At 44.0% G+C, this 27341-nt stretch overlaps 1 pseudogene; it reads left to right on the top strand.

Moving 5' to 3' along the window:
* The first annotated feature begins 4612 nt into the window (after nucleotides 1–4612).
* The window catches only part of LOC144366452 (polycystin-2-like), a 45161-nt pseudogene continuing 22432 nt past the window's right edge, over nucleotides 4613–27341 (top strand).

Here is a 27341-nt window from a genome sequence, read left to right as displayed (position 1 = left end):
GCACCCAGGATGGAGGGGTCTCGCCCCTGGAGGGGTGAGTTCCCTCTGGCCTGGCTGCAGCTGTGTGCTGAGCTCCCCCAACACCCAGGGTGGAGGATTCTCGCTCATGGAGGGGGAAGACCACTCGACCCTTGCTGCAGTGGCTTAAGAAACTCCTCAGGTACCCAGGTTGGAGGGGTCTAGCTCCTGGAGAAGGGAGTGCCCTGGACCCTGGCTGCAGCAGCTTGCAGAGCTCCTTCTAGCACCACCGAGGTTGGAGAGGTCTCCACCCTGGATGCAGGAGTCCTACCCACCATGGCTGCAGGCATGCTGAGCTCCTCTGCAACCCAGGTTAGAGGGGTCTTGCCCCTGGGGGGAAACTCTTCTCAACCCTGGCTGCAGCAGCGTGAGGAGCTCCAGCGTGGCACCCAGGGTGGAAGGTTCTAGCCCCTTGAGGGGGGAATCTCCTCCAGCCGGGGTGCAGCACCCTGTGGATCTCATCCTGGCACCCAGGTTGGAGGGGTCTCGCTTCTGGAGGGAGGAGTCCCATCAAGCTTGGCTGGGGTGGCATGCGGATCTCCCCAGGGCACCCAAGATGGAGGAGTGTCGCCTCTGGAGGGGGTAGTACCCTTGAACATGGCTTGGGCAGAGTAAGGGGCTCCTCCCCTGCACCCAAGGTGGAGGTATCTCCTCCCTTTAGGCAGGAGTCTCCTCGCGCCTGGGTGCTGTGGCCTGCAGAGCTCCCCATGGCACCCAGGGTGGTGGGGGTCCCGCACCTCTAGAAGGAAGTCCCCTGGAGTCTGGCTGCTGCAACATGCAGAACTTCCCAGGGCACCTAGGGTGGAGGGGTACCGCCCCAAGAAGGGGGAGTCCACTGGATCCTGGTTGAGCAGCTGAGGAGCAGGCACCCAGGGTGGAGGAGTCTCGCCCCTAGAGGGGGAGTCTCCTCAAGCATAGGTGCAGCAGCGTGTGGAGCTCCACCCAGTATCCTAGGTGGAGATGTCTCCCGCCTATAGGGGGGAGTCCCCTCCAGCCTGCATGCAGCGGTGTGGGGAGCTCCCCCAGGCACCTAGGGTGGAGGGTTTCCACCCCTGCAGGGAGTGGTCCCCTTGATCCTGGCTGCTGCTCATCTGGGCACCCAGGATGGAAGGTCTCATCCCTAGAGGGTAGTTCCCTCGAAACTGGCTGCAGCAGCCTGTAGAGCTCCCCCAGCACCAAGGTTGGAGGGGTCTCCACTCTGGAGGGGGCAGTGCCCTCCCCCCTGGCTGCAGGCATGCTGAGCTCCCCCCATAACCCAGGTTGGAGGGGTCTCGCCCCTGGAGGGGAAATTCCCCTCAAACCTGGTGCAGCTACATGAGGAGCTCCACTGGCACCAGGGTGGAGGGGTCTCGCCCCTTGAGGGGGGAGTCTCCTCGGTGGAAATGGAAGTCCCCTCCACCCTGGCTGCAGTGGTGTTTGGAGCTCCCCTAGGCACCCAGGGTGGAGTGGTCCTGCACCTGGAGAAGGGGGTGCCCTCGACCCTGGCTGGGGCAGAGTAAGGAGCTCCTCCAGGCACCCCTGAATGGGGTAGTCCCCTCGACCCTGGATGCAGTGGTATATGAAGTTCCCCCAGGACCCTAGGATGGAGGGGTCACCCTCCTGGAGGGGAGCAGTCCTCTCCACCATGGCTACAGCGGCTTTCTGAGCGACCCCCAGCACCCAGGGTGGAGGGATCTCCCACTTGGAGGCGGGGAGTGTCCTTAACCCTGGCTGGAGCAGAGTAAGGAGCTCCTGCAGGCACCCATTGTGGAGGGGTATTGCCCCTGGAGTGGGGAGTCCCCTGGACCCTGGCTGCAGGGAGGGCGGAGCTCCCTCCAGAACCAAGGGTGGAGGGGTCTCAATCCTGGAGGGGGCAGTCTCCTCCACCATGGCTGCAGCCACTGGGGAGCTCCCCGAGCACCCAGGTCTAGGGGTCTCCTGCTTGAGGGGAAAGTACCCTCAACCCTGGCTGCTGTGGCTTTCAGAGCTCCCCCAAGTTGAAAGGGCCTCTCTCTTTGAAGGGGGAGAGCCCTAGACCAGGCTGCAGTAGCATGCAGAGCTCCATCCTGCACCAAGGGTGGAAGGGTCTCCCCCCTGAAGGGGGGAGTCTCCTGGACCCTGGCTGCAGTGGCGTGTGGTGCACCCCAGGCTTCTAGGGTGGAAGGGTCTGGCCCCTGTAGGGGAAAGTTCCCTTGACCCTGGCTTCAGTGGCATGCAGAGTGACCCCCAGCACCTATGATGGAAATGTCTCTCCCCTGTGTGTGGGGGAGTCCCATGGACCCTGGCTGAGGCTAAGTGTGGAGAGCTCCCCCTGTCACCCAGGGTGGAGTGGTCTCCCCTTTACAGGCGGGGGGGGGGGGAGAGCAATGGACCCTGACTATGGAGGCGTGTGGAGCTTTCCCTGGCATCATGGGTGGAGGGGTCTCGCCCCTAGAGGGTGGAGTGCCCTCCAACCTGGCTGCAGCAGCATGCAGAGCTCCTTAGGCTTCCAGGGTGGAGAGGTGTCGCGCCTGGAGGGGGGAGCCCCATGGAGCCTGGGATCAGCAGCTCATGGAGCTCCCCAGGCAGCTAGGGAGAAGGGGTCCCACCAATGGAAGGAGGATTCCTTTTGATCCTAGCTGAAGCAGCATGCAGAGCCAACCCCAGCACCCAGTTTGGAGGAGTCTCCCCTCTGGAGAGGAAAATGCCCTCAACCCTGGCTCCAGTGGCACGCTGAGTTCCCCTTGGCACTCAAGTTGGAGAGTCTCGCCCCTGGTGGGGGTGTCTCCTTGACCCTGGCTGCTGCGGTGTGTGGAGCTCCCCCAGGCACCGAGGGTGGAGGAGTCTTGCCCCTGTAGGGGGGAGTGCCCTGGACCTTGGCTGCAGCAGCGTGGGGTGCTTCCCCCAGCTCCCAGGGTGAAGGGGTCCTGCTTCTGGAGGAGGGAGTTCCCTGGACCCTGGCTCCTGTTGCATATGGACCTTCCTCCCACAGCATCTAGGGTGGAGGCATATCCCCCTGGAGGGGGGAGTCCCTTAGACCCTGGGTGTGGTGGCATGCCCAGCTTTTCTGGGCACACAGGTTGGAGGGGTCTCGCCCATAGAGGGGAAAGTGCCCTCAACCCTGGATGCACTGGCATGCTGAGCTCCCCCTGGCACCCAGGTTGGAAGAATCTCGCCCTTGAGGAGGGAATCTCCTAGAGCCTGGGTGCAGAGGCATGGGGAGCTCCCCCAGCACCCAGGGTGGAGGAGTCTGGCCCTGAAAGGGGAGTGCCCTCAATGCTGGCTGCAGCATGTAGAGCTCCCGTGGCTCCCATGGTAGAGGGGTCTTGCCTCTGGAGGGGGGAGTGTCCTCCACCCTGGCTGGGGAGGTGTATGGAGTTCCCTCCTGCACCCAGGGTGGAAGGGTCTCGCCCTGGAGGGGGGAGTGCCCTCGACCCTGGTTGGTGTAAAGTATGGAGCTCCTCCTGGCACCCAGTGTGGAGGCATCTCGCCCCTAGAGGGGGCAGTCCCTTTGACCCTGGCTTCAGTGATGTGTGGAGCTCCCCCAAGCACCCAGGGTGGAGGGGTCTTGGCCCCTGGAGGGGGGAGTGCCCTGGACTTTGGCTGTGGAGGTGTGTGGAGCTCCCCCCTCCACCCAGGGTGGAGGGGTTTCCTTCTTGGAGGAGAAAGTGCCCTTAATCCTGGCAGGGCAGTGTAGGAAGCTCCCCCTGGCACCCAGGGTGAAGAGGCCTTGCCCCAGGAGAGGGAATGACCTCAACCCTGGCTGGAGCAGCATGCAGAGGTCCCCCTGACACCCAGGGTGGAGGGATCTCACCCGTTGAGGGGGAATCTCCTGGAGCCTGGGCGCTGCAGCCTGCAGAGCTCCCGCCCTCTACCCAGGGTGGAGGGGTCCCGCACTTGTAGAGGGAGTCCCCTTGAGTCTGGCTGTAGCACTATGCAGAGCTCTCCAAGGTGCCTAGGGTGAAGAGGTTTCGCCCCCAGATGGGGGAGTTCACTGGATCCTGCTGAAGCGGCTGTGGAGCGACCCCAGGTACCTAGGGTGGAGGGGTCTCGCCCTAGTAAGAGGGAGTCCCCTGAAGCCTTGGTGAAGCGGCCTGTGGAGCTCCCCCCTTCACCCAGGGTGAAGGGGGTCTCTAGCCTGCAGCGGGGAGTCCCCTGGAGCCTGGTTGCAGCTGCCTGGGGAGCTCTTCCAGGCACCTAGGTTAGAGAGGTCCCCTCCCTGGAAGGGGGATTCCCCTGGACCCTGGGTGCAGCTGCACCCAGGGTGGAGGGGTCTACCCTCTGGAGGGGAAAGTGCCCTCAACCCTGGCTGCAGTGATTTGTGGAGCTCCCCCTTGCACCCAGGTTGGAGGGGTCTTCCCCCTGAAAGGGGAGTGCCCTGGATCTTTACTGCAGCAGTGTGCTAAGCTCCTTCAGGCACTCAGGATGGAAGGGTGCAGCTACTGGAGAAGAGAGTCCCCTGGAATCTTGCTTCAGCAGTGTGCAGAGCTCCCCCTGTCCCTAGAGTGGAGGGGTACCACCCCTGGAGGAGAAAGTGCCCTGTACCCTGGCTGGGGCAGCGAAGGGGTGGAGGGGTTTTGCACCTTGAGGGGGGCGTCTCAGAGCCTGGGAACCTGGACCCCCTCACCCAGGGTGGATGGGTCCTGCCACTGGAGCATGGAGTTCCCCCTCGACCCTGGCTGAAGCAGCTGCTGAGCTATCCCAGGCACCCAGGGTGGAGGGGCCTCAGAGCCTGGAGGGTGAGTCTCCTGGAGCCTGGTTGTGGCAGCGTGCAGAGCTTGCCTTGGCACCTAGGTTGGTAGGGTCCTGTCCCTGAAGGACCCTACCCTCGACCCTGGCTGCAGCAGAGTGTGGGGCTCCCCCTGGCACTCAGGTTGGAGGAGTCTCCCCCCTGGAAATGGGAGTCCCTTCAACCCTGGCTGCAGTGGTGTTTGGAGCTCCCCCAGGCACCCAGGGTGGAAGGATCTCACACCTGGAGAAGGGAGTGCCCTGGACACTGGGTACAGCAACCTTCAGACCTCACTAGGCATTCAGGTTGGAGGGGTCTCCCCCCTGGAGGGAGAAGTGCCATGGATCCTGGCTGCAGCATACAGAGCTCCCCTGGCTCCCAGGGTGAAGGGGGTCTCGTCCCGCCCCTGGAGTATGGAGTGCAATCCACCCTGGCTGGGGCCATGTAAGAAGCTCCCTCAGACACCCAGGGTGGAGGTGTCTCTCCTCTGGATTAGAGAGCCCCCTTGAGCCTGGGTGCAACTTCATTCGGAGCTCTCCCCAGCACCCAGGTTGAAGGGGTATCTCACCTAGATGGGGGATTTTTTGACCCTGACTGCTGCAGCCTGTGGAGCTCCTTCCTGCATCCAGGGTGAAGGGGAACCGCCCCTGGAGGGAGGAGTACCCTCAATCCTGGATTCTGTGGCATGTGGACCTCCACCTGGGACCCAGGTTGGAAGGGTGTCGTCCCTGGAGAAGGGAGTGCCCTTGACCCTGGCTTCAGCAGCATGCGAAGCACCCCCTGGTCCCCAAGGGTGGAGGAGTCCTTCCCCTGGAGAAGGGCATCCCCTGGATTCTGTCTGCAGCAGCATGCAGAGCTCCCCCCAGCAACCAGGGTGGAGAGGTTTCACCCGTGGAGGGGGGAGTTTCCTCGAAACTGGATGCAGCGGCATATAGAGCTTGTCCTGGCACCCAGGGTGAAGGGGTCTCGCCCCTGGAGGGGGGAGTCCCCTTGACTCTGGCTACAGTGGCCTGCGGAGGGAGCACAGGCATCCTGGGTGGAGGGGTCTCACTACTGGAGAAGGGAGTCCACTCAACCCTGGCTGCAGCTGGCTGTGGAGCACCCCCAGACACCCAGGGTGGGGATGTCTTCCCTTGGAGGGGAAAGTGCCCTCAACCCTGCCTGCAGTGGCATGTGGAGCTCCCCCTGGCACCCAGGTTTGAGGGGTCTCCCCTCTGGATGGGGGAATGCCCTAGATCCTAGTTACAGCATCATGGTACAGAGCTCTTTCTGGCACCCAGGGTGGCGGGGTCCCGCCCCTGGAGAAGGGAATGCCCTGGAGTCTGGCTGCACCTAGGGAGGAGGGGTTCCACCCCTGGACAGAGGAGTCCCCTAGTCACTAGCTGCAGCATTGAGCAGAGCTCCACCTGGCATCCAGGGTTTAGAGGCATCGCCCCTGGAGTGGAGAAGTTTCCTAGAGGCTGGGTGCAGTGGCCTGCGGAGTTCCCTCAGTCACCCAGGGTGGAGAGTTCTCGTCCTTGGAGGGGGGAGTCCCCTGAGCCTGGTGCAGAATCAAGCGGAACTGGCACCCAGGATGGAGGGGTCCTGCCCCTGGAGAAGGGAGTCTCCTCCAATCTGGCCAGGGCATCATGAATAGATTCCCTGGGCACCTAGGTTGGAGGGGTCCCGCTCCTGGAGGGGCAAATCCCCTCGACCCTGGCTTCAGAGGCCTCCAGATCTTCCCCCTGTCACCCAGGTTGGAGGGGTCTCACCCCTGGAGGAAGAAGTCCCCTCAACCCTGGCTGCAGAGGCGTTTGGAGCTTCCCCTGACATCCAGGGTGAAGGGATCTCGCCCCTTGAGGGAGGAGTCTCTTTGAGCCTGTGTGCCACAGCCTGCAGAGCCTCCCACCCACCCCTGGCACCCAAGGTGGAGGAATCCTGCCCCTGGAGAAGGAAGTCTCCTGGAGTCTGGCTGCAGCAGCAAGCAGAGCTCCCCCAGGTACCTAGGGTGAAGAGGTCCCGCCCCTGGAGGGGGAAGTCCTTTGACCCTGGCTGTGGCAGCATGCTGAGTTCCCCTTGCACCCTGGAAGTGGAAGTGCCATGGACCCTGGCTGCAGCATGCAGAGCTCCCCTGTCTCCCCGGGCTCCTGGATGGGGAAGTGCACTTCACCCTGGCTGGGGCTGCATAAGAAGCTCCCTCAGGCACCCAGGGTGGAGGGGTCTTGCCCCTGGAAGAGGGAGTCCCCTGGAACCTGGGTGCAGCAGCATTCGGAGCTCTCCTCAGCACCCAGGATGGAGGGGTATCTCACCTGGAGGGGGGATTCCCCTTGTTCTTGGCTTCTACAGTGTGTGGCGCCCCCTCCTACACCCAGGGTGGAATGGACACGCCCCTGGTGGAAGGAGTACCCTCGACCCTGGCTTCTGTGGCTTGTGGCCTCCTCTGGGGACCCAGGTTGGAGTGGTCTCGCTCCTGGAGAAGTGAGTGCTCTTGACCCTGGCTTCAGCAGCCTCTGGAGCTCCCCCTGGCATCCAGGGTGAAGTGATATCACCTCTTGAGAAAGAAGTCTCCTGGAGCCTGTGTGCCACAGCTTATGGAGCTCCCCCTGGCACCCAGAATAGAAGAATCCCGCCCCTGTAGAAAGGAGTCTCCTGGAGTCTGGCTCCAACAGCAGATCTCCCCAGGCACATAGGGTGAAGGGGTACCACCCCTGGAAGGGGAAGTCCCTTCAACCCTGGCTTCTGCAGCATGCTGAGCTCCCCTTGGAACCCAGGGTGAAGGGATCTTGCCCTTGGAGTGGGGAGTGCCTGTGACCCTGGGTGCAGCAACCTGCAGACCTCACCAGACTTTCAGGGTGGAGGGGTCTCCCCCCTCGACGTGGAAGTACCATGGACCTTGGCTGCAGCATATAGAGCTCCCCTGGCTCCCAGGGTGAAGAGCTCTTGCTCCTGGACTGGGCTGTAAACTCCACCATTGCTGGGATAACATAATAAGCTCCCTAAGGCAACCAGGGTGGAGGGGTCTCGCCCATGGTACAAAGATGAGCACAGAGTAGCTTTTCTGCCAGCACCTTAGATGCTTGATGGGTGTTTCCAACTTGAATTGATGTACCAACCAGAAATTCTTTTCACTGGGGTTACCTGAAAAGTCATTAGCAATGCAGTCCTTTATCTACTTAGCTGGGTTTAGTAGTCAGATACCAGGTTGTATTTTTTTCTCAAATAGAAAGAGCTGTGAGTTGTGCACAATTGCTTAATCTCCTCTTTGAAATTACCCTCGTTTCCTGTCTTAAATTTTTACTAAAATATTTGCTAATGCTCTTGGGAGTTGAGAAGATGGTTGGATTGTTGCCTCATGTTTTACACATTCAGGGGAACAGGAGAGCATGTGAAATAAAAGCTACTCCTGCTAACCCCAGCTTCCTAATCACATTCAGAGATTGCTAAAGTGTTCATATTTATAAATGAGAACCCCCTGTACAGATTATACTATTTATTTCATGTTTTTCCCTTTTGTCATTCATTACATTTCTTAAATAAAATGACAACTTCTTTTTTCCATTATTATTTTAAAGGTCTCTGGGGAACAAGACTCATGGAGGAAAGCAACACTAACCGAGAGAAATACCTTAAAAGTGTTTTAAGGGAACTGGTCACATACCTCCTTTTTCTCATAGTCTTGTGCATCTGTAAGTAGTCTCTTAGCTTCCACTAATGGAAAAGTTTTGAAAATGTTTGACCTGTCAAAATTAATTAAAAAGAAGTATGCAGGCACTGGAAGCATGTTGGCTTGAGCCAAGAGTTCTCATTTGCTTTGTTTTCAATACTGATTTAGAATTGGGTAAACTCTTTTCTATCCTCTAGAAAGCACAGATTAAAAATCAGCATATCTGACTGGCCAGTTCATTGTCAGTTGTGGTCTTTTTTTTTTTTTTTTTTAATGAGAAGCATGGAGTCACTTGCCAAACCTGAAGAACCCAAGTTAAATGGTTTTAGCATTATATTTCATAGCAATGAATATAGTATCATCACTATTAGGAGATCAGTGAATATGAAGTCTTCTGTTTCAGAAGAATGACTTTCCAAGTTTAACTTTCAGGAAACGCAAATAATGTTACCTGGTATTATTTTGATATACATTTAAAAGTCCCTTCTTTTGGATTTGGATATGCCGTGTCAATGTTTCATACCAATTCTTTATTTTTTCTAAATCTTCAATAATTGCTCCACTTTACCTCAAGGAAACTTGTGCAGGCCCCTCCCATCCTCCCCACTACCATAATTCTGTTTCCATAATTTCAGCTATGTTAGATTTCTCATGTAAGAAATATGAGATTGTTGTATAAAACATCCTAGAAATAAAAGCTAAAAACTCGAATAATCTATATATTACATTAAAAATTGCAAAGCAAGAGATGACATCTTAAACTTTTATGTCCCAAGCTGCTAGAAACTTTTATGTTCTAAGCTGTTTTTTACTAGGACTAGTAAGCTTCTAACAAGTTTTACCAGGGAATGTCTTCTTTTTATATTTCCTAAGACTTTGCCTACCCAAGTGGAAATTTAAGAAAGAAATGAAGTTTTTTTTTTAAGCTAAAACCTCTGTATGTATGAAAAACATCATCTTCTTGTTTTTTTCACACTAAGTTTCTGAAGTTTAGTTTTAAAATATTTATTTAGGAAGAAATGTCTCATGCTTTTAAAAATGATTTTAGTCCTTTTTTTTGTTTTTAAAGAAACTCATGATACTTTATTTTTTAAGAAAAAAGCTTTATTGAAGTATAATTTACAAAGCTTTATTGAAGTATAATTTAACTCATCCATTTAAATATCAAATACATGTATTTCTTTTTATAAATGTACAGAGTTGTGCAACCCTCAAATTCAATTTTAGAACATTTTCATCATCTCAAAAATATCCCCTAAACTTCCCTCTATTGGTTGCATTTGGCAGAAAGCCCCTTTATCCTTCAAATGCTTCTGCTAACCATTACTTAGCTTTTGGTTTGCAGCATTCTACTGACTTTATTTCTTAATTTTTTGAGGGGGTTTTGAAAGGACCTGTTTGGTTTTTATGTCTTTGACTCATTACTCTACCCCCTTAATTCTGTTGCATGAATTTGGCCATGTTAGATTCCTCATGTAAGTGATATGAGATTATTTTATAAAACATGTTATCTAAGAAAAAAATGCTAAGATGCTAGAATAATCTATATATTACATTAAACATTGCAAAATAAGAGAAGACATCTTTTAAACTCTTGTGTTCTAAGCCAGTAGAGCTTAGAGTACTGAGGTTGAATTTGTTTCCTGCATGGAAATGATGTTTAAATACTAAACTGCAGTAGCCTAAAATATTAACAGGTTGATTAGAACTATTAAACTTTTTCAAGAATTACCTATGCACACATATTTCTTAAGCAAAATAGGCCTTCTCTTTAAGTATATCTAGAATTATAGAAACTGCCTAAACATCAGTTTAGGCATCAGAACTTCCAAGAAAATTAAAAAAGAAAGAAAGAAAGAAAGAAAGAAAGAAAGAAAGAAAGAAAGAAAGAAAGAAAGAAAGAAAGAAAGAAAGAAATTACAGTTGGCCAAGATCCATTATCCCACCTTCCAAGATATGAGTTTTCAGATGCATTAGTAAGTTTGGGAAATAGGTCAGTAAACAGAAGAGTTTAGAAAACATGCCTGCAGTCACATAACAAATTAGTGTTTCTTACTTATTTTAGAATTTTTATATTCTTAGTTTGTTCTTTTTTACCCTAAATATACTTTTCCTTAGTTCAGAATCCACATATTTTAATATGCATAGTTTTATTTTTAGAATATTTTATCATCTCTGGTTAAGATCAGATCTTAGTAGCCATATGGTCAAACTTCCATTGAATGTTAAAATTTCCCCTGCACCATCCCTTCTGAATGGCCATCATCCTGCCTCTAATTGAGGAAGAGGCCAGGTTAAAAGACCCACATTTTGGAACTAGTTTATTTCTTTGTGGCTAAGTTACAGAGTTCTTCCTTCTATCAAGCCAAAGACTTTTCTCTGTGACTCCTTCTCCTAGTTCTACCCTCCAAACTTACTGATGCCAAATACCTTTTCCATGTCTCTTCCAATCTAGCCCATCCAATCTCTCTAAAGTCTTCTCCAGGATTAAGCTTTCTGGTTTGTTCAACTATTGATCCTGTGATTGTATACATGCTTTTGAGGAACTCACACCATGGTAACTCCTAGTAGCATGTGTTCTGTTTTTCAGAGTCCCTCACTATGGATATTGGGGCAGTGAGCTTCTTTCTCCAGATACTGCACTGCCTTAATGCACCCTACCATCCTATTTAGAAGGTTGCTTCATCAATGATTCCCTAGTCTCTTCACCCAAAATCATAAAGTTCTATGTCTTCTGATTAGTATTTGAGGTTTTCCCTTTTAGATTGTTTTTTTAATCTCATTAGATTCTGCTCATCATTCCAGTTTTTTGAAATTATTTAGATTTATTCATCTCACATATCAGCTTTATTTCAGCTTTACAGTATTAGCCAAGTTATCCTTCATGTTCTTATACTTGTAGTTGAGAAGTCAAAAAAGATTGACCTATGAACATCAGTCCATTAATCAACACCCTTTAGATGAAGTTCACTCATTGTATTATCATCCAGCTCTGTATTCATGGAAGGTTAATGGTTTATGACTTCTTAATGCCTCTCTGAATAACTCTACCATTCCTCTGATAGATCAGCTATTGACTAAATTGAAAAATGAGGATTACCAGGCATGATTCAGTCCTAATAAAGCCTTCTGTCTTCTAATGATGGAATTCTTCAGAAACCATCTTTTCAATCACTAATCTTAAAATTTCGTCATCAATATCAAATGATTATGAATTTTCAAAATCATTACTCTGTGTGCAAATGAGATCATATGCTTAACCCTATGTATGTCTGCATATTTGCATGATCAAAGCTCTTTTGTTTCATAAAGATCTGAGTTCCAGTTCTACCACTGAGATGCTAGGTAAACTTGAGTGAATTATTTAATCTTTCTGAACATTTGTTTTTTTCATCTGTAAAATACTTGTTTTGAAGATTAGAAGTAATACATGAAAAGTTACCAGGATACTATCTCTCATACAACAGCAATGATAAGTAAACCTCTAAATCATTAAAAACATCAGAATGACCAAATTAGTGAGTTCTAAGAACTATAAGGTGTTATTATTTTAACCCAGATTCCCAATTCCTTTGGAGTAGCTAAATGCCCATTAAGAGCTTATTTTTCACCTTAACATTGTTAATTTTGTTTCCAGTTTTAAAAAAGCAGCCTACTTTGTTTGCCAAGAGGATAGAAATAACAAGTAAATTAAGTACGCCTATTTTCTATTTTAGGATTTATTCTTAGTTGAAACCTGAGGTTGATATTAATTCACTATCAAAGTACTTATCAATATATATGGGTTACTATTTTAAATAATAATGGTATCTCACTTATGTGAGTTAGATGCTGGCTGAAATTATAGGGAGGAATAAGGAGTATTTCCACAGATTTTTGCAAAAATCTCTTTTTCTTTTCAGCCTCTATGATAAAAATACATCTGTTTTTTCCTTTTTCTATTCTCTTCACTCATCTACAAAGTTGTTCAACCTCTTAACTTTGGATATAATGAAAATTAAAAATCTAGTTGAATCAGTACCATAGAAATACAGTATTACTTAAAGTCAAAGAAATTAAAATGCAGAAAAATTGCAAAGACCAAGTACAAGGAATATAACTATTAATATTTTAATAAATTTTAAAGTCAGAAACCACTGGGGTGGTTCTGTAAACATTTGCAGGAGAGAAAACATAACTTTTTTCATAGAGTGGAATATGTAATCCATTTATGTGGGAAGTCTTTGACTTTAAACGCACTGGTATGCAAAGAAGTTATAAAAATGAAAGAATGAGCAACAAAAGTCACAGTAAAATCTGATAGGTCCTAGGAAAGGAGGAGCTCTTTTAAGAAGAAATATGTCTCTCCATTTTTTTATATTAGAAGGTGACTTTCCTTTCCTTCTTAAAAGAAAAAAAAAGGCATATTTTATTTTACTTGTAAAGGACTGCAAGGATGCTATAGATAGTTTGCCTGATTAGCAGCAAGTCCACACAGATTGAATTGCTGATAACTATGTTCATTGAAGTCCAGGTCAGTGGTTTATGGCCATACCAATGGGACACCACTTCCATTTCTGGTGACAAACATTCTAATAGCTTTCCATGTAGTTTTCCAAAATGGAAACATCACAGGTCACAGTCCCTAGGAAGTAACTGTTAAACACTTTGATGGTGGCTGGAAAACTTCTTGTCCTTTCTGGTAAATGACTAGACAAAAATTCAACTTTACAATGACAAGAAAGCAAAGATGTATAGAAATGACTTTAATCATGACCTTTTTTTCCACTTGGCATACTTTTTCATCTTTCTAGTGATGCACATTGTAAATTTTCCTCTTGTTTTGAAACAGAACAAGCAAAATGCTAGTCTAGCACTGATGTTCACAAAAGCTTCTGTGTCAACATCTTCTATCCCTTAAATATTTCCATTAGAACTTGTTATTTACCATTTTCTTTGAAATTTTAGCCCAAACTGGATTAAACATGGGAATTTGAATAACTTTATTTCATGAACTCTCTTGTTGATCCCACAGTCTCTTTTCCACCTCTTAAAAGCCTTGCGCCAAGGTTACTGGGGATCTATTTATTGCCAAATTCTATAGGATCTTTTCAGCCTTTCTGGGATTTGGTTCTTTGACATTTAGCATTCTGGAATCTTTCTTCCCTTTTTGACTTTTATAACTTCCTCTCTTCCAGTACTCTTCCTTGTCTTATTTACTTTCTTAGTTTTCTTTGTGTAGGCAGAGTATTCTCTGTGACTAGTTTTCTCTTAGATGAATTTTCCCAAAGCAAAGCTTCAACTAGTACTGTTATATGGTGACTCTCAAGTCCTTCTATCCAGCTCCAGACCTCTCTAATGAGCTACTCATCTTGTGCCATATTCTACTAGACATCCTAATGGCATTTCTCACAGGCATCTTATCCCTAATAGTCCTAAACCTGTCTCATCACACTGCCCTTTCAAGCATGTTTCAGTCACGTCATCTACCCAGGTGAACATTACTATCCTCTGTGAACACCTTAGCCAAAGCTCAAGAGGCATCTGAGACACCTACCCTTATCTCTTCAGTATCTCTCAAATATGTCTTCTTTTAAACATCAATCTTGTTCCTCTTTTAACCCTCTCTCCTGAATTATTCATGTTTCATTCATATGACTGTTTACTAAATTACAAACAGATTTAGGTTCTGCCCTTAAGTGTTGAGAGCCATCCATGGTTTGGAAGTGTGTCACTGTTCATGGAGCCTTCCTCATGGATAGAGACATCTGGTATCTGGGAATGATGCTCTAAAAATGCACTTTATCTGGTCAATTGCCCAGGGAAAATGTGAATCTCTTTCCTGCTCTGCCATGGTCCACACAGTACCAGAGACAGGTGTGGCCTGCCAACATGTCAATCAACCTGCTGACTGCAAGACATCTGGAAGCAAGATTCCACCCTTTAAACATATGCCTGCCTTTCATGTACACTTTAAATAAACCACCAGAGCCATTTTCCCTTTTTCTAGTTCCAGAACCCATGTGAACTAGATCTGGCCATAGACTCTCCAATACTTAAGTTTAGTGATACAAAAGTTTAAAACTGGGAAAGAGGGCTCTCCTACAGGGAAGGCCTTTCTGAAGATTGAAGCAAGAGTGTGAGCCACCCAGATAAAGAGAGAACTTCATGAAGGTTCTGAAGCAGGAAAAGACGCAGAGCATTCTAGAAGTTGAATGAAGCCAGTTACTGGACAATGCCATCTAATGAAGATGGAAAAGTGATCATGGCCCAGACTCTATAAATTTTGTGGGCTTTCATTAGGGGCTAACAGTTTGAAGCCATGACTTTAAAAGAATTATACAGTTCATTTAAGTTTTAAGAAGATGACTGGATGCCAGGTAGAAGACAGTTTGGATGCACACTACTCTCCCTCTGTCTTGACTTTTAGGATTACCATGCCCTGCCTCCAGGCATTAGAGCTTCTAAAACAGATTAATGCAGTTGGATTTCCCAAGAGACAAGGTGTAGTCACCTCTTCTTTAAGATACAATTTTAAATATTTAGATAATGGACCAGCATTTTACTCTATGGTCTTTGCTTACTTTTTTAGAACTTCCATTTCCTATAAATAATGGCACTTCAACCTCCTCAAGATTTGAGAGTCAAGTCAAAAGGGTCTCCAGGTGTAAGTTTCCCTTCCTGTAAATCTAATTGCTGCTGTTAAAGAAAAACAATGCAGTATTTATCAAGACATAGTAAGGTAGACAGGACAATCATGGTGGGTATAGGAAAGGAAGCTCTAAATGCAGCATGGGCACATGGAATTTATAGCCAAGGAGCAGGGTGGGGAGTGAGGGAATACAAAATTCCTAAGAGGAAATAGCAGCTTAAGGAGGATTCTGGCAAATGATGGGCCAGAGTGACCGACTGGGGGAGCTGTAGGATGAGAAACCTGATCAGATATGGAGGATGAAAGTCTTGCTAAACAAATTTAGCAAATTTCTTTGCTGAAGCTGGACTTAACAAGGAATTACGTAGATGAGCCTAAGAGAAGGGTCAGGATCTTGACTGTAGTTTGACCAAACAAAAAGTCTTTGTCAATCCTTACTCTTCAAGATCAGCTCAGGAGCCAGATCCAGAGAGAAGCCCTGGGCCACCTCTGTCATGCATCCTCAAATGGATTGGCAGACTGGCTCATGGTCCCTCACCCTCACAGGGAGGGAGGAAGCACACTGCAGTGCTGGCATGAAGTCTTCTCACTTACTGTTGACAGCTTTCTCATTTCCATTCTCCCTTTTGTTCACTAGTGCTTCTCATTCACTAATGCACAGAATATTCCCTACAAGTTGATGACAACTAAATCAGTTCAAGCCTAATAATTTTTTGATTTATGTACAGTGCTTGGCATTTCTTTATGATGGATTTAGTTTCTAGAGTGCCTTCAAATATATGTTTTTATTATATCTTCAACATATCCCTATAAGAAGATGGTACAATATGCAGTTAGTGAAAAAGTTAAGCTTCCTGTGCAAAGTGGCCCCTTCACTTTGTGGCACATGGCCTGGAATCCAGGACCAATATGTCTTAGTTCTACCATCTTTATATCTGGGACAGTTACATTTTTATGGTATTTTGATTTCCTCTTTGGCCCACAACTAATTAAGGGAAAGAAACTTTTTAAATTGTTTCGTGACATAATATTATATGTTCATGCTATATGCATCCTTTTGTTCATTTTCATAATTTATGGTTTAAAAAATGTTGGCTTATTATGTTTTTCTGTTTGTTGTGAGGAGTTCATTTGTCTTGTGCTTTTCCTTAAAACTATAGAAATTTATTGCCTCAAGAGTTCTGAGGCAAAAAGTCTGGATCAAAGTGTGGACAGGGCTCCCTCTGAACTGTGGGGGTCTTTGCTTGTCTCTTGTAGCCTTTGTGGTTGCTGCAGCTCTTGGCCTCCTAGGTATAGCTGCATTGCTCCAACCCTCCATCTCCATGTGGCACTCTCCCTTTCTCTCTGTCTAAACATGTCAGTGTCTTCAGAAGTGTGCCCAGTTGATTTTTAATTTGGGAGATTTACTGATGTTCTTTTTGTGGCCTAGCATATTACCAAGTTTGTAAATGTTCCACAAATACTTGAGGAACAATGGGAGTGATCTCTTTTGATTATACTTGGGTAATTCTTATCCAAAATACTTAGGACTAGAAGTGTTTGGGATTTGGGAGTAGATGTTGGTATATTTACCTATATGTAATGAGTCATTTTGAGGATGGGACCCATGTTTATATGTACCTTATACACATACCCTAAAGATAATTTTATACAATATTTGTAATAATTCTGTTCATGAAACAAAGGTTCATAGCATGGAATTTTCCACTTGTAACATCATATCAAGCCCTCAAAAACTTACAGATTTTGGAAAAAATTTAGATTTCAAATTTTTGAGTTACGGTTACTGTATGAAGTTTTATATTTGTATAGTGAGTCATGTGTTCAGTTCAGACATTCCATATGCCTAGATAATTTTCATCTACTTTCTCTGTCAAAGATGGAAAGATGTAAGGTTAAGTTTCTATGATTTTTGCTAATTCTTACACGACTTGCAAGTATTAGTTTGTATTTGTTGATGATTTGTTATTCAATACACATGAATTCATGATACTTAAATTATTGTGTATGGTACCATTTTCAATATACAATAACTTTATATAACTCAGTGTTTTCCTTATAATTTTTTTTGTCATATTCTTAATCCACTTAATAACTTTAATAATATTTTGTCCCTTTTTTCTTTTCAACTCTACATTGAATGTTTCTTATAAAAATACTAAATATGCCTTTTTTTCCTTTTTTAACCAATTATTTAAAACCTTGTTGTCTAGTAGGGGTTTAACCTATTTCAAAATTATTAGTTGTCCAAGATTCTAAGACACCAAGACCCATAGTCATGATCCCTAGAGCCATATATTCAGAATGGAACATAGTTAAAATCCTGATCCAAATCATCTGAATCCAAATTCAAGGGTTGTTGAGCAGCCACCAACATGGACTCAAGGCTGTGGCTCACTCCTGGAGTGTGTAAAACTGCCACTCAAAGACATCATATGACAGCTGGGTGTGGTGGTGCATGCCTGCAATCCCAGCTACTCAGGAGGCTGAGGCAGGAGCATTGTAAGTTAGAGATTGGGCTCAGCAACTTAGAAATACCCTGTATCAAAAAGTAAAGAGAGCTGTGGGTGTAGCTCAGTGGTAGAGCAACCCTAGCTCCAATCTCCAGGACAGGGAGTTTTTTTTTTTTAAAAAAAGGAATATGTAGTAGTTCATTCTAGGGCCTGGTGCAAAAAAGGGGCTGACCTGATGAAAGGTCTGTTAAAATAATCATCCTTCAAATTGAGAATGTGTTGTTTTCCTGGCTGTCCAGCAGTTGGTGCTACACAAGCAGGAGAAGCTTTCTTCCCTTTGAGTGAAGGTGTGGATGCCAATATAAATCCTGAGAATTTAAAAGGCAAAACTCAATATTGGGTCTTATATACACGAGGAAAATGAAAGATGGGCATATTTAAAATCACTGGCTAAAATACTTAAATTTACACATAAAACAGGATCATATTTAGAATTCAGAAGGTTTATGCTATCAAAATTCATTTTTAAAAGCAAGGACAAACCCATAGGCAAAAAAAAAAAAAAAAACTCTTTCACAATATTCTTTATTCACTCATCCAAAGGAATTATAATTTCATGTTAACTAAAAACAATCAAGTTAATCATTTAATTGGCTTTAGGAGCCTTCATTACTTACTCTTTCATGTTATCTTTGCCCCATTAATTGGCTCTGGATCTGTAGAAGACCTCTGCAGAGTGTATTGTACCTGTGTCCACCTCTTGGTGGTATCTTGGCAGACAGCACATCCCCTGAAATGCTGTAACTCCTCTCCTGGAGGAAGAGGTCACCTGTTTGTCTTCATGTTTAGTACCTGTTCTGTCAATGTTAATAGGTTAGAATTATAAACCTTTAATGAGGATCCAGTACATTTTGAAAGATAGCAACTCGGATAACACTCAGAGAAGACTGTTCTTGTCCTTAGTTTCAGGTCATAGGATTACAGGTGAGGGAGCCTGACCAAGGGTCAGGAAATTATTCATACTTCTTTGATGTATTATTTAATTGTCCATATGTGTATATTTCTTGCTGATTGCTTGGGATGAGCTTGATTGTACTGAATCACTATTATCAATTCCTCTTGTTTAATAATCTGCATTTTTATATGCTGAAAAGGTGAAGAGGGCTATAGGAGAGATTGATTAAATAACACTGAATCCCAACATAATGTAAGTTTAATATACATTTTGTGAAGCCTGAAGATTATTATAAAGTCAGGTAAGTGTTAATCATCTGCTGGGTGTTCAGAGCTGTGTTCAAAAGAAATATAACACATTTTTTGTCCCCTTGAGGCTTTTTGTGAGCAAATTATGGGAAGTGTACCATATTGCACTTATAATAATTAGAACCCAGTGTGAAACAATACTTCTTCAATTGCTGAAATTTGCAATAGATAGATTGTAGCAACCCAGGAGGGAGGAAGAATCACCATGATTGGACATTTGTTAAGTGTCAGGCATGTAGTGCTAGATAAATCTTATTTTTGTGTAACTATCAGAAACTCTCATGGAATAGCTAATTATCCTATCATACAGAAGAGAAAACTGAAGCTCATGAAGTTTAAGCCACCTGATCAGTGTGGGTAGTAAGGAGCATGGCCAAGAGTCAAACCCTGATTTACGTTGATCTCGCAAGTTTATAAATTATTTTCCCACCTTTTCTAGACCATTCAGTGTGATCAGTGAGTGTTCATCGGTTAGGATAAGTCTGTAACAGTGGGCCTCCAGGGAGAGAGATGGTGAAACAAGGTGATAATTCAAGTTGAATGAAGAGGCTCTTTGAAGAGTTGTGGCAGCAGTAAGGGAATTAGCACTGGAGATGAGGCACTCCGGGGAAGGTTACCACCTCCAGGATGGAAGAGACTCTGGGAGGGAATGGCCTGGCAAAAACACAGTGTATCTGTGGGAGAAGATTCCACCAGAAGCTGTGGCCAAGATACAGGATCCTTTGCTAAACTATATCAGATGGTCAAATGGAGCATATGAGTAGAGGGAAAAACCCAGACCTCTGTCTCCTCTGACCTACCCGGTCAGATGCAAAGGCTCACAGGTGATCCAGTTCACAGTGGTCACCCTCAGGAACTGAGCAGGGAAATAGAAATAGAAAGTTCATCTGAGGGAGCCAGAGAAGGGCCTGTCCATGTTATCCCCATAGCATGAACACAGCCATAGCTTGAGGAGCTTGGCACTGCTCCTTTTGAACCTGTGCACATCAGACTCACCAGCCCGTGGTCTGACACAGGACCACTCTATGGGAGATGACAACCTGGCACATTGGAAACCATCAAGTAAAATGATCTGATCTTAATGTGATGCTCAATGATGAACCAATTTTGTTTCACAGTGGTCAATGTTAATGTTAAATGTGTTTTATAAGCCAAAGATGTAAACATGTCTTAGAAGAATTATGTAGGAAGGAAGGCAAGTGTAAAAAAGACCTACATGGATGTTTGTCCATTCAAAATGTTCATCAACCAGGCATAGTCCACCTGTGGAAGCTGTAAGCTGTGCAAATGTGTGTGCAGGTTGCCTTGTGGAGCTCATTTGGCTCTTTCTGTGTTCCAGTGACCTATGGCATGATGAGCTCCAATGTATACTAATATACCCGGATAATGTCTCAGCTCTTCCTAGACACCCCATTGTCTAAAACAGAGAAAACAAACTTTAAAACTCTTTCTTCAATGGAGGACTTCTGGAAGGTATTTTCAAATAACTTTGAAAGTACATATTTATGCCTTAACTTTGTTTATTTGGCCTCAGAATTTCGCTGCATGTGTTTCTTCAGGGCCTGCTGAGTGTTTACTACTTTGTGAGATGTTGTAAGTCATGGTGAGTTCTTCAAATCTAATGCTGCTACCTTCAAAGAAGGATAAAGTTAAGATTTATTGAGATCTTTGCAGATGCCTTATGCCACACTGGGTATTTCATACCTTCCCCATTTAATCCCCATGGTAATTTACAAGGTCAATACTGCTGCTGTCCCCAGTTTGCAAATGAGATTCAGGTGTTTAAATGTGCTAGGTCACTTGGCTGGGGAATAAGAGACTTGTTCCTACTATGACAGCCACTTTTTTGTGCCAGTTTATTATTCATTCAGCCATTCATGGTTCAGTAAACATTGAGAATCAGGAGAACATTTTGGTTGCTCTGTGTTGCTTGGATTTTGTGTTTTGTCTTTGTTGGTGATGACATGTATCCCCAGTTTTGGGGATGATGTTTAATACAAGGGAAGCATATTCTTTCAAAGGTTTGCCAATGTAAAATTCAACCCAGCCCCTTTCCCAATGTCACAAATTCAACCATAGTAGCAGAGCATAAGCAAAAAGTTATATAGAACAAATTTTAAGCCAATCTGGGCAATACGGTGCTCAGTGTCTAAGAAAATCTGATGGAAATGGAAAGAAAATGATTGATTCTCCATGGTGAGATTGAGATACTTTGTAAAATTCTGACTAACCTCTGGGTAAAAACTGTTGATTTTAAGCATAAAAAAAAACTGAGTCACAGGAATCTATTAATAAATAACAGTACTTGGCATCAAAAGCACATTTGTATAATATTAACATTTGCCCCCTCAGTGGAACTGGTTGCTCTCTCTGCTGATCATCTGATAAAGATTATATGCTGAGAAGTGGCTAGATCTCTCTTCCCTTGGGGTGTAGCTCCTTGTACAAACTAACAAGAGATTTCTCACACATATACAATTCTGTGATAATAAATTCTAAGCTCTAAAGAGGAGGAGATATGTTGAAAGGCTCCCTTAGAGCAGGAGTCTAGACATTAAAAAAAAAAAATCCACCAGATGATAGGCTGACAATTGACACTCTTATCTTTTAGCTCAGAGCAATGATTATGTGGAATGCTGTTTTCATAAGGAAGAGTAGAATTGATTGTGGCTGTGGACTCACACAACACTCTCACCTGACTACCTTTAGTCCCAGAACAGAAATCACAGTGGCCACTTATTAAGCACCCATCCTGTGCCAAGTGTACTGAAAACAGAACCCCCTCTTACTGCTCTACCTTGTTCAGAGTAGCCAAAACCCTGGTAATGCAAATATTTCAGGAAGAGGCAAGACAGTGACTTAGAGATTTTTTTAAAAAAATTATGCCATTGTGCCAGGGATGTGGCTCAGTGAATGGGTGCTTGGCTGGCATTTGTGAAGTTCTGGGTGTTATCTAGCACCAAATAATTATAAAAATAAATAAATAAATAATGATGAAAAAAAGGCAAAAGAAAAAAAAAGTTGTCTTTACTTTAAGTTTGCAGAAGGCCCCTTACTGGATAGGCTGTACTGGAAGGTGAATCCCAGCAACCAAAAAGAAGCTGACAACCGAAGTTTCATTTTCTACGAGAATCTGCTGTTAGGGGTTCCACGCATACGACAAGTCAAAGTCAGAAATGGATCCTGTTCCATCCTCCAAGACTGGAGAGAGGAAATTAAAGAGTGCTATGATGTTTACTCTGTCAGTAGCGAAGACAGGGCTATTTGGGCCATGAAATGGAACTGCGTAAGTATCTGGGACTGTGGCCACTAAGTGACATTGACTCATTGACTCATTCTCTGACCTCCCACTGACATTCCATCATTTATTCTCTGATGGTTTTAGCAATTAGAAGATGCCTTCAGTGAGTCCTCAAAGCTTGTTTTAAAGCTTGGGCCAGACTGACATCTGGTGACTTTTAAGTTTTCTCTACTTTTTAATTCCCTTCTAGTTTCTCTATGCATATTTCCAAAAGGCTAAATTGTTGATTGTATGATCCACAAAAAACAAATTACCTGAGTCTTTAAAGTTTTATTTAAGATGTTTTGTTCCTTTTTTAAATCAGTGCATTATAGTTATATGTAATATTGGGGGGTTTTTTTGATAAAATTATACAAGCATGGAATATAATTTAATTCAATTCCCCCTTTACCTTCCTACTCCCTCCTCCCTTTTCCCTTTCTTTGACCCTACTGGCCTTTCTTCTGTTTACTTATAGTCTTTTTTTTTAAATCACTGTGTAATGGATATATATATAAAGGTGAATTCACTTGTCATATTCATGTATGTACATAGCATAGTTTGGTTAGTTCCATTCCACTGTTTCTCCCTTTTCCCAGCCCTCCTTCTTCCTACTTAGTCCATTTTCTCTCCTTTACTGATTTCTTCTCTGTTTTCATGGGATTCTCCCTCAGATCCTCACTTTCCACCTTATTTTGGTCTAGCTGTTGCATATAAGAGAAAACATTTGACCTTGACTTTCTAGGTCTGTTGGCCATGTATATATTGTCTCCTAGGTTTTTCAGTAGAAACTTTTCTGATGTAGAAATTCCTTTTTTTAATATTTCTTATAAATAGCTTTTTGTTTACAGTGCAGTTATTTGAAGTGCAACTTATTTGAAAGTTGTTTGAAAGTTGTACATATTTATGGTGCAGTACAATAATTTGACACAGGTTTACAATAAGTAATGATCGAATCAGAGTAATTAATATTTCCATCTCCTCAATCATTCCTCTGTGTTGGGAAACTTTGGTTACTTCTTGTTATTTGGAGATATAGCACGAGTCATTACAGACCCTACTTGCCCCTGTGGTGTGGAATATCAGAAGTATTTCTTCCTATCTGACTGGGGTTTTGCGCCCTGGATCTGGCATCTTTTTTCTCCACTCCATGCTCTCTCCTAAACTCTAGTGACTACTATTCTGTGCTTGTATTTTATGAGATTGATTTTACAACTTTCACATATGGACATAAACATGTAATATTTACCTTGTTCCTGTCTTCTTTCACCTACATCACATCATGTCCTCCAGGTCCATTCACTTTTACACAAATGGCAGGATTGCATGCATTGTTTGTTCTTTCTTTCTTTCTTTCTTTCTTTCTTTCTTTCTTTCTTTCTTTCTTTCTTTCTTTCTCTCTCTTTCTTTCTTTCTTTTTTCTTTCTTTCTCTCTCTCTCTCTCTCTTTCTTTCTTTCTTATTGCTGAACAATATTCCTCTGTGTGTGTGTGTGATTTTTTAATCCACTCTTCAGTTGATAGACACTTCTTTTGATTCTGTATCTTAGCTAAAGTGAATAGTACTGCCATAAACATGGGGATGCAGAGGTCCCTTCGAAATACTGATTTAATTTCCTTTGGATGAATACCCACTAGTGAGATTGCTGGCTTATATTCTACTTCTACTTTTAGTTTTTCAGGGAATCTCCATGAAAAGTGTAATTTTTTAAAGTGTGAGCTGGTAAGGCAGCGTTTTCTTTCTTTCTTTCTTTTTGTCTGACTTAAAGCCCCTGGTTTAAAATGTATGTTTATAATCCTAAGTATACATTTGTACATGTGCACCTTTGCAGGAGTTTTAGTATACTTTAGCATCCATGCTTCAAATATTTCTGCGTTCTAAACTTCCTAGGCTTAGAATTATTGTAGTTATGCCAGATAAATGGGCAAAGCTCTCAAGCTGTCTCAGGGTGGGCCTCCTGAGGTGGCTGCCCCAGGGTAAGTCACTATGGCAGAGCCACCTTCTAAGCAATGCTGAATGACTAATGTCTGGTCATCTGCATAATTTTCTTGAGAACTGAGTCACCCAGAATCCACATTTGTTATGTTCAATGGGACAAATACCTTTTTCAATGACAAGATAATTGACCTACAATTCAGTGTACACTGTATTTAGTACCAAGGCTCAAAAGTCACAAATTTAGTAGAAATTGGGAGATTAGACCAAAGGTACTAAATAATCTGAAAAGATTTTTTCCAGGTTATGAAAGTGATTATACTTCTAATGCTCCTTTTTCTAAGTCCTGCAGAATAATATATTTAATCAGTGGCACCTTTTCAAATATTTTACTGTATCTCACATCATTAATAAGAAATTTTTCCAGCCCCTACTCTGGGTGAGATTCTTTTTATAGATGTATTATTTTATCTCTCACAAAATATATGCATCTCTATATAGGCATCATGTGTATTTTATATGGAAAAAATGAAGACCACATAGCAAGACACAGGATGGGCTTGTCCCCTTTTATCTGTGATTTTCACTGGGGACTTGGGGTCATGTAGTCCTTGAGTATAGACAATCATCAGGGAAAGTAGCAATGGGAACTCGGGACTGATGGCAGAGGCTCTGTGGACAGAGCCCCGTGTGTATTCTCAACTCTACCATCAAAAACTTTGGGACTAAATTGATCTCAGTAATCCTTAGGATCCTCAATGCCTTACTGGGGCTAAAAACTGTATGACAATTCAGTAAGAAAACACTAATGAAGTACCACATCAAGTGTATTACTCAGTATGATAAGACTTATTTCTTTTTTAAAAAAAAATTTACATGTTCTACTTAGTTGCACATGATAACAGAATGCATTTCCAATTCATTGTACACAAATGGAGTGCAATATTTCAATTCTGTGGTTGTGCACAGTGTAGAGACGCCCCATTCGTGCAATCATACATGTACCTAGGGTAATGATGTCCATCTCATTACACCTTCTTTCCTATCCTTATCTTACCAGGAACCTTGTAACTGCCGTTGGTATTTCACTGATTTTACCTGTTTGTTTTTGTTTTTTAAATTAGTTGGATCTACACAAGTGAAAAAGACTTGAATGGGAGTAGCCACTGGGGAATAATCGCATCTTACAGTGGAGCTGGCTATTACCTGGATTTGTCAAGAACCAGAGAGGAAACAGCTGCCCAGATTACTAGCCTCAGAAAAAATGTCTGGTTGGACCGAGGAACCAGGGCAACTTTTATTGATTTTTTAGTGTACAATGCCAACATTAACCTGTTCTGTGTGGTCAGGTGTGTACTGAGGGCATACACTGCTCCCAATTCTGGGGAGTGCCTGTATATCCTATTCTGGAGATAGGCCAAACAACTCATGCCTGTGGCCTTATAAATGAGAATCCAGGTCAATAACAAGACAGGGGTGAAAGCTGAAGTCTTAGTGGGACAGGGAGATTTCAGGAAGGGATTTATGATCCTAGAATATTATGATTTGGAAAGAACCCTAAATCTAGTCCAAGTTCATCCCAGTTCAGACCCTTTTCAGAAAAAGCATTTGATTTTCTAACACCTGTCATCAGAGATTATGAGGATGATCAGAGCTACATGCTCCATTACATGTTCCAAGGCTGTCAAACATAGACTCCCTTTCCTGACCTTCCCACTCTCAGATGATGCCCAAGCTATTAGTACATAGTCAGTGTCAGGGGCTATACCTTATGGATTCCTGCTCATGCTTAAGACTCACCAAAGGCATCTGAGGTGAACTTTCCCTAATGATTCCAAGAGAATTAGAAGAGGATTAAAAACAGGCAAGCAGCCAACATTTAAATCAATGTCTATCTATAAAAATTCTAGCTTTAACACTCACCTAGTCTTAGTATGTCCTTCCCAGACAATAAGGATGATGACCATCAAGGCAGTTACTCTGTTTTCCTGTATGGTTTTCTAATTTTCTGGAAGTGGTTGCCAAGTACAGGGCCAGAATGGGTCAGAGAGAGATGACTTGACACAGAGCCTCTTCCTTCCCCTTACAGTTGACTCTGAGGCTGTCACCAGGTATTGCTCTCTCTGGAAATTGTGGTCCTCATTGCTACTCTCTAGTCCTACCTGTACCAGAGGAGATAGTGATGCCTAGTAGCTTCCCAAGGGCTTTTAAATGTCTGAAATCATGGAGTTAAAGATTCTGTTTCTAATATGCTAGAAAATGGTACTATTAAGTGAATCATTTAACTTACTTAATGTGACAACTGTAAAATTGGAATTTTAGTTCCATCATAGGAAAGCACTGATGATCAGTGCCATCAGTATGAATGAAAACATGTTACTTCTTCAGACAATAGGCCCTGATTGAGAGCCTGTGAACCCCAAAGCACTGGGGAGGGGAAAGAAAGTACCCTGGAGGAAAGTATCTGGTGCTAATTAGGCATTACCTAGTAAATGAATGAATGAATATAATGCTCAGGCCTATCTTCATAGATTGCAAAATATATATCTTACTTCTCAGCCCGATCATATGTTTCAGTACATATTTTGTATTTGGGTTTTTTCATGCTACCTAATAAAATGACTTGCATCTAACAATAGCATTAGAAAGACTTCTTTGTTGATTAACTATCAATTTTAAAAAATTATACAGTATTTTAAACAGTACAAATGCCAGAAAAAAATAAAGGGAAGCCTGAAGAGAAAGGAGTCTTTTGGATGCAGGTCTTGGGAATTCTGGTTCCTTTTTTAGTACAAGATTCTACAAGTGTGTTGGTATTGGCCATAATAAAAATGATTTGCCACTAGCTTGGGTGAGCTATGGTAGCAGATTTATTACCTTGTAATTCAGAGAAGGAAGAAACACCCTTCTGGCTATAACCCTGTGCTGTAGTTGTTTTAATTGTTCTTATTGCCATGCAGGTCATTGGTTGAATTCCCAGCAACAGGAAGTGTGGTTCCCTCTTGGCAATTTCAACCTGTAAAGCTGATTCGCTATGTCACCACTTTTGATTTCTTTCTGGCAGCCTGTGAGATTATCTTTTGTTTCTTTATCCTTTATTATGTCATAGAAGAGATATTGGAAATTCGAATTCACAAACTACAATATTTCATGAGTTTCTGAAATTGTCTGGATGTTGTGATCATTGTGGTAGGTTGAAAAGCAATACCAACTTCCCTACCTTATCCCAAAAGCATATTAATTACAGTCTTTGATCTCCTCCCAACTGTGGATCTTGATATTTCCAGAAGAAAATCTAAAATCCCTCTCTATTACATCTACTTCTGCATTACAAATTATTTTGCATATGAGACCTTACTAGCTATGGAGGGGCATTTACAGTAAGCTCTCAAATAACCATACTAATCATGAGAATAACTCAGTAATTACTAT

Source organism: Ictidomys tridecemlineatus, chromosome 9 (genome assembly GCF_052094955.1).
Source record: "Ictidomys tridecemlineatus isolate mIctTri1 chromosome 9, mIctTri1.hap1, whole genome shotgun sequence".
Taxonomy (NCBI): Eukaryota; Metazoa; Chordata; class Mammalia; order Rodentia; family Sciuridae; genus Ictidomys; species Ictidomys tridecemlineatus.
This window is presented reverse-complemented; position numbering and strand designations above follow the sequence as displayed.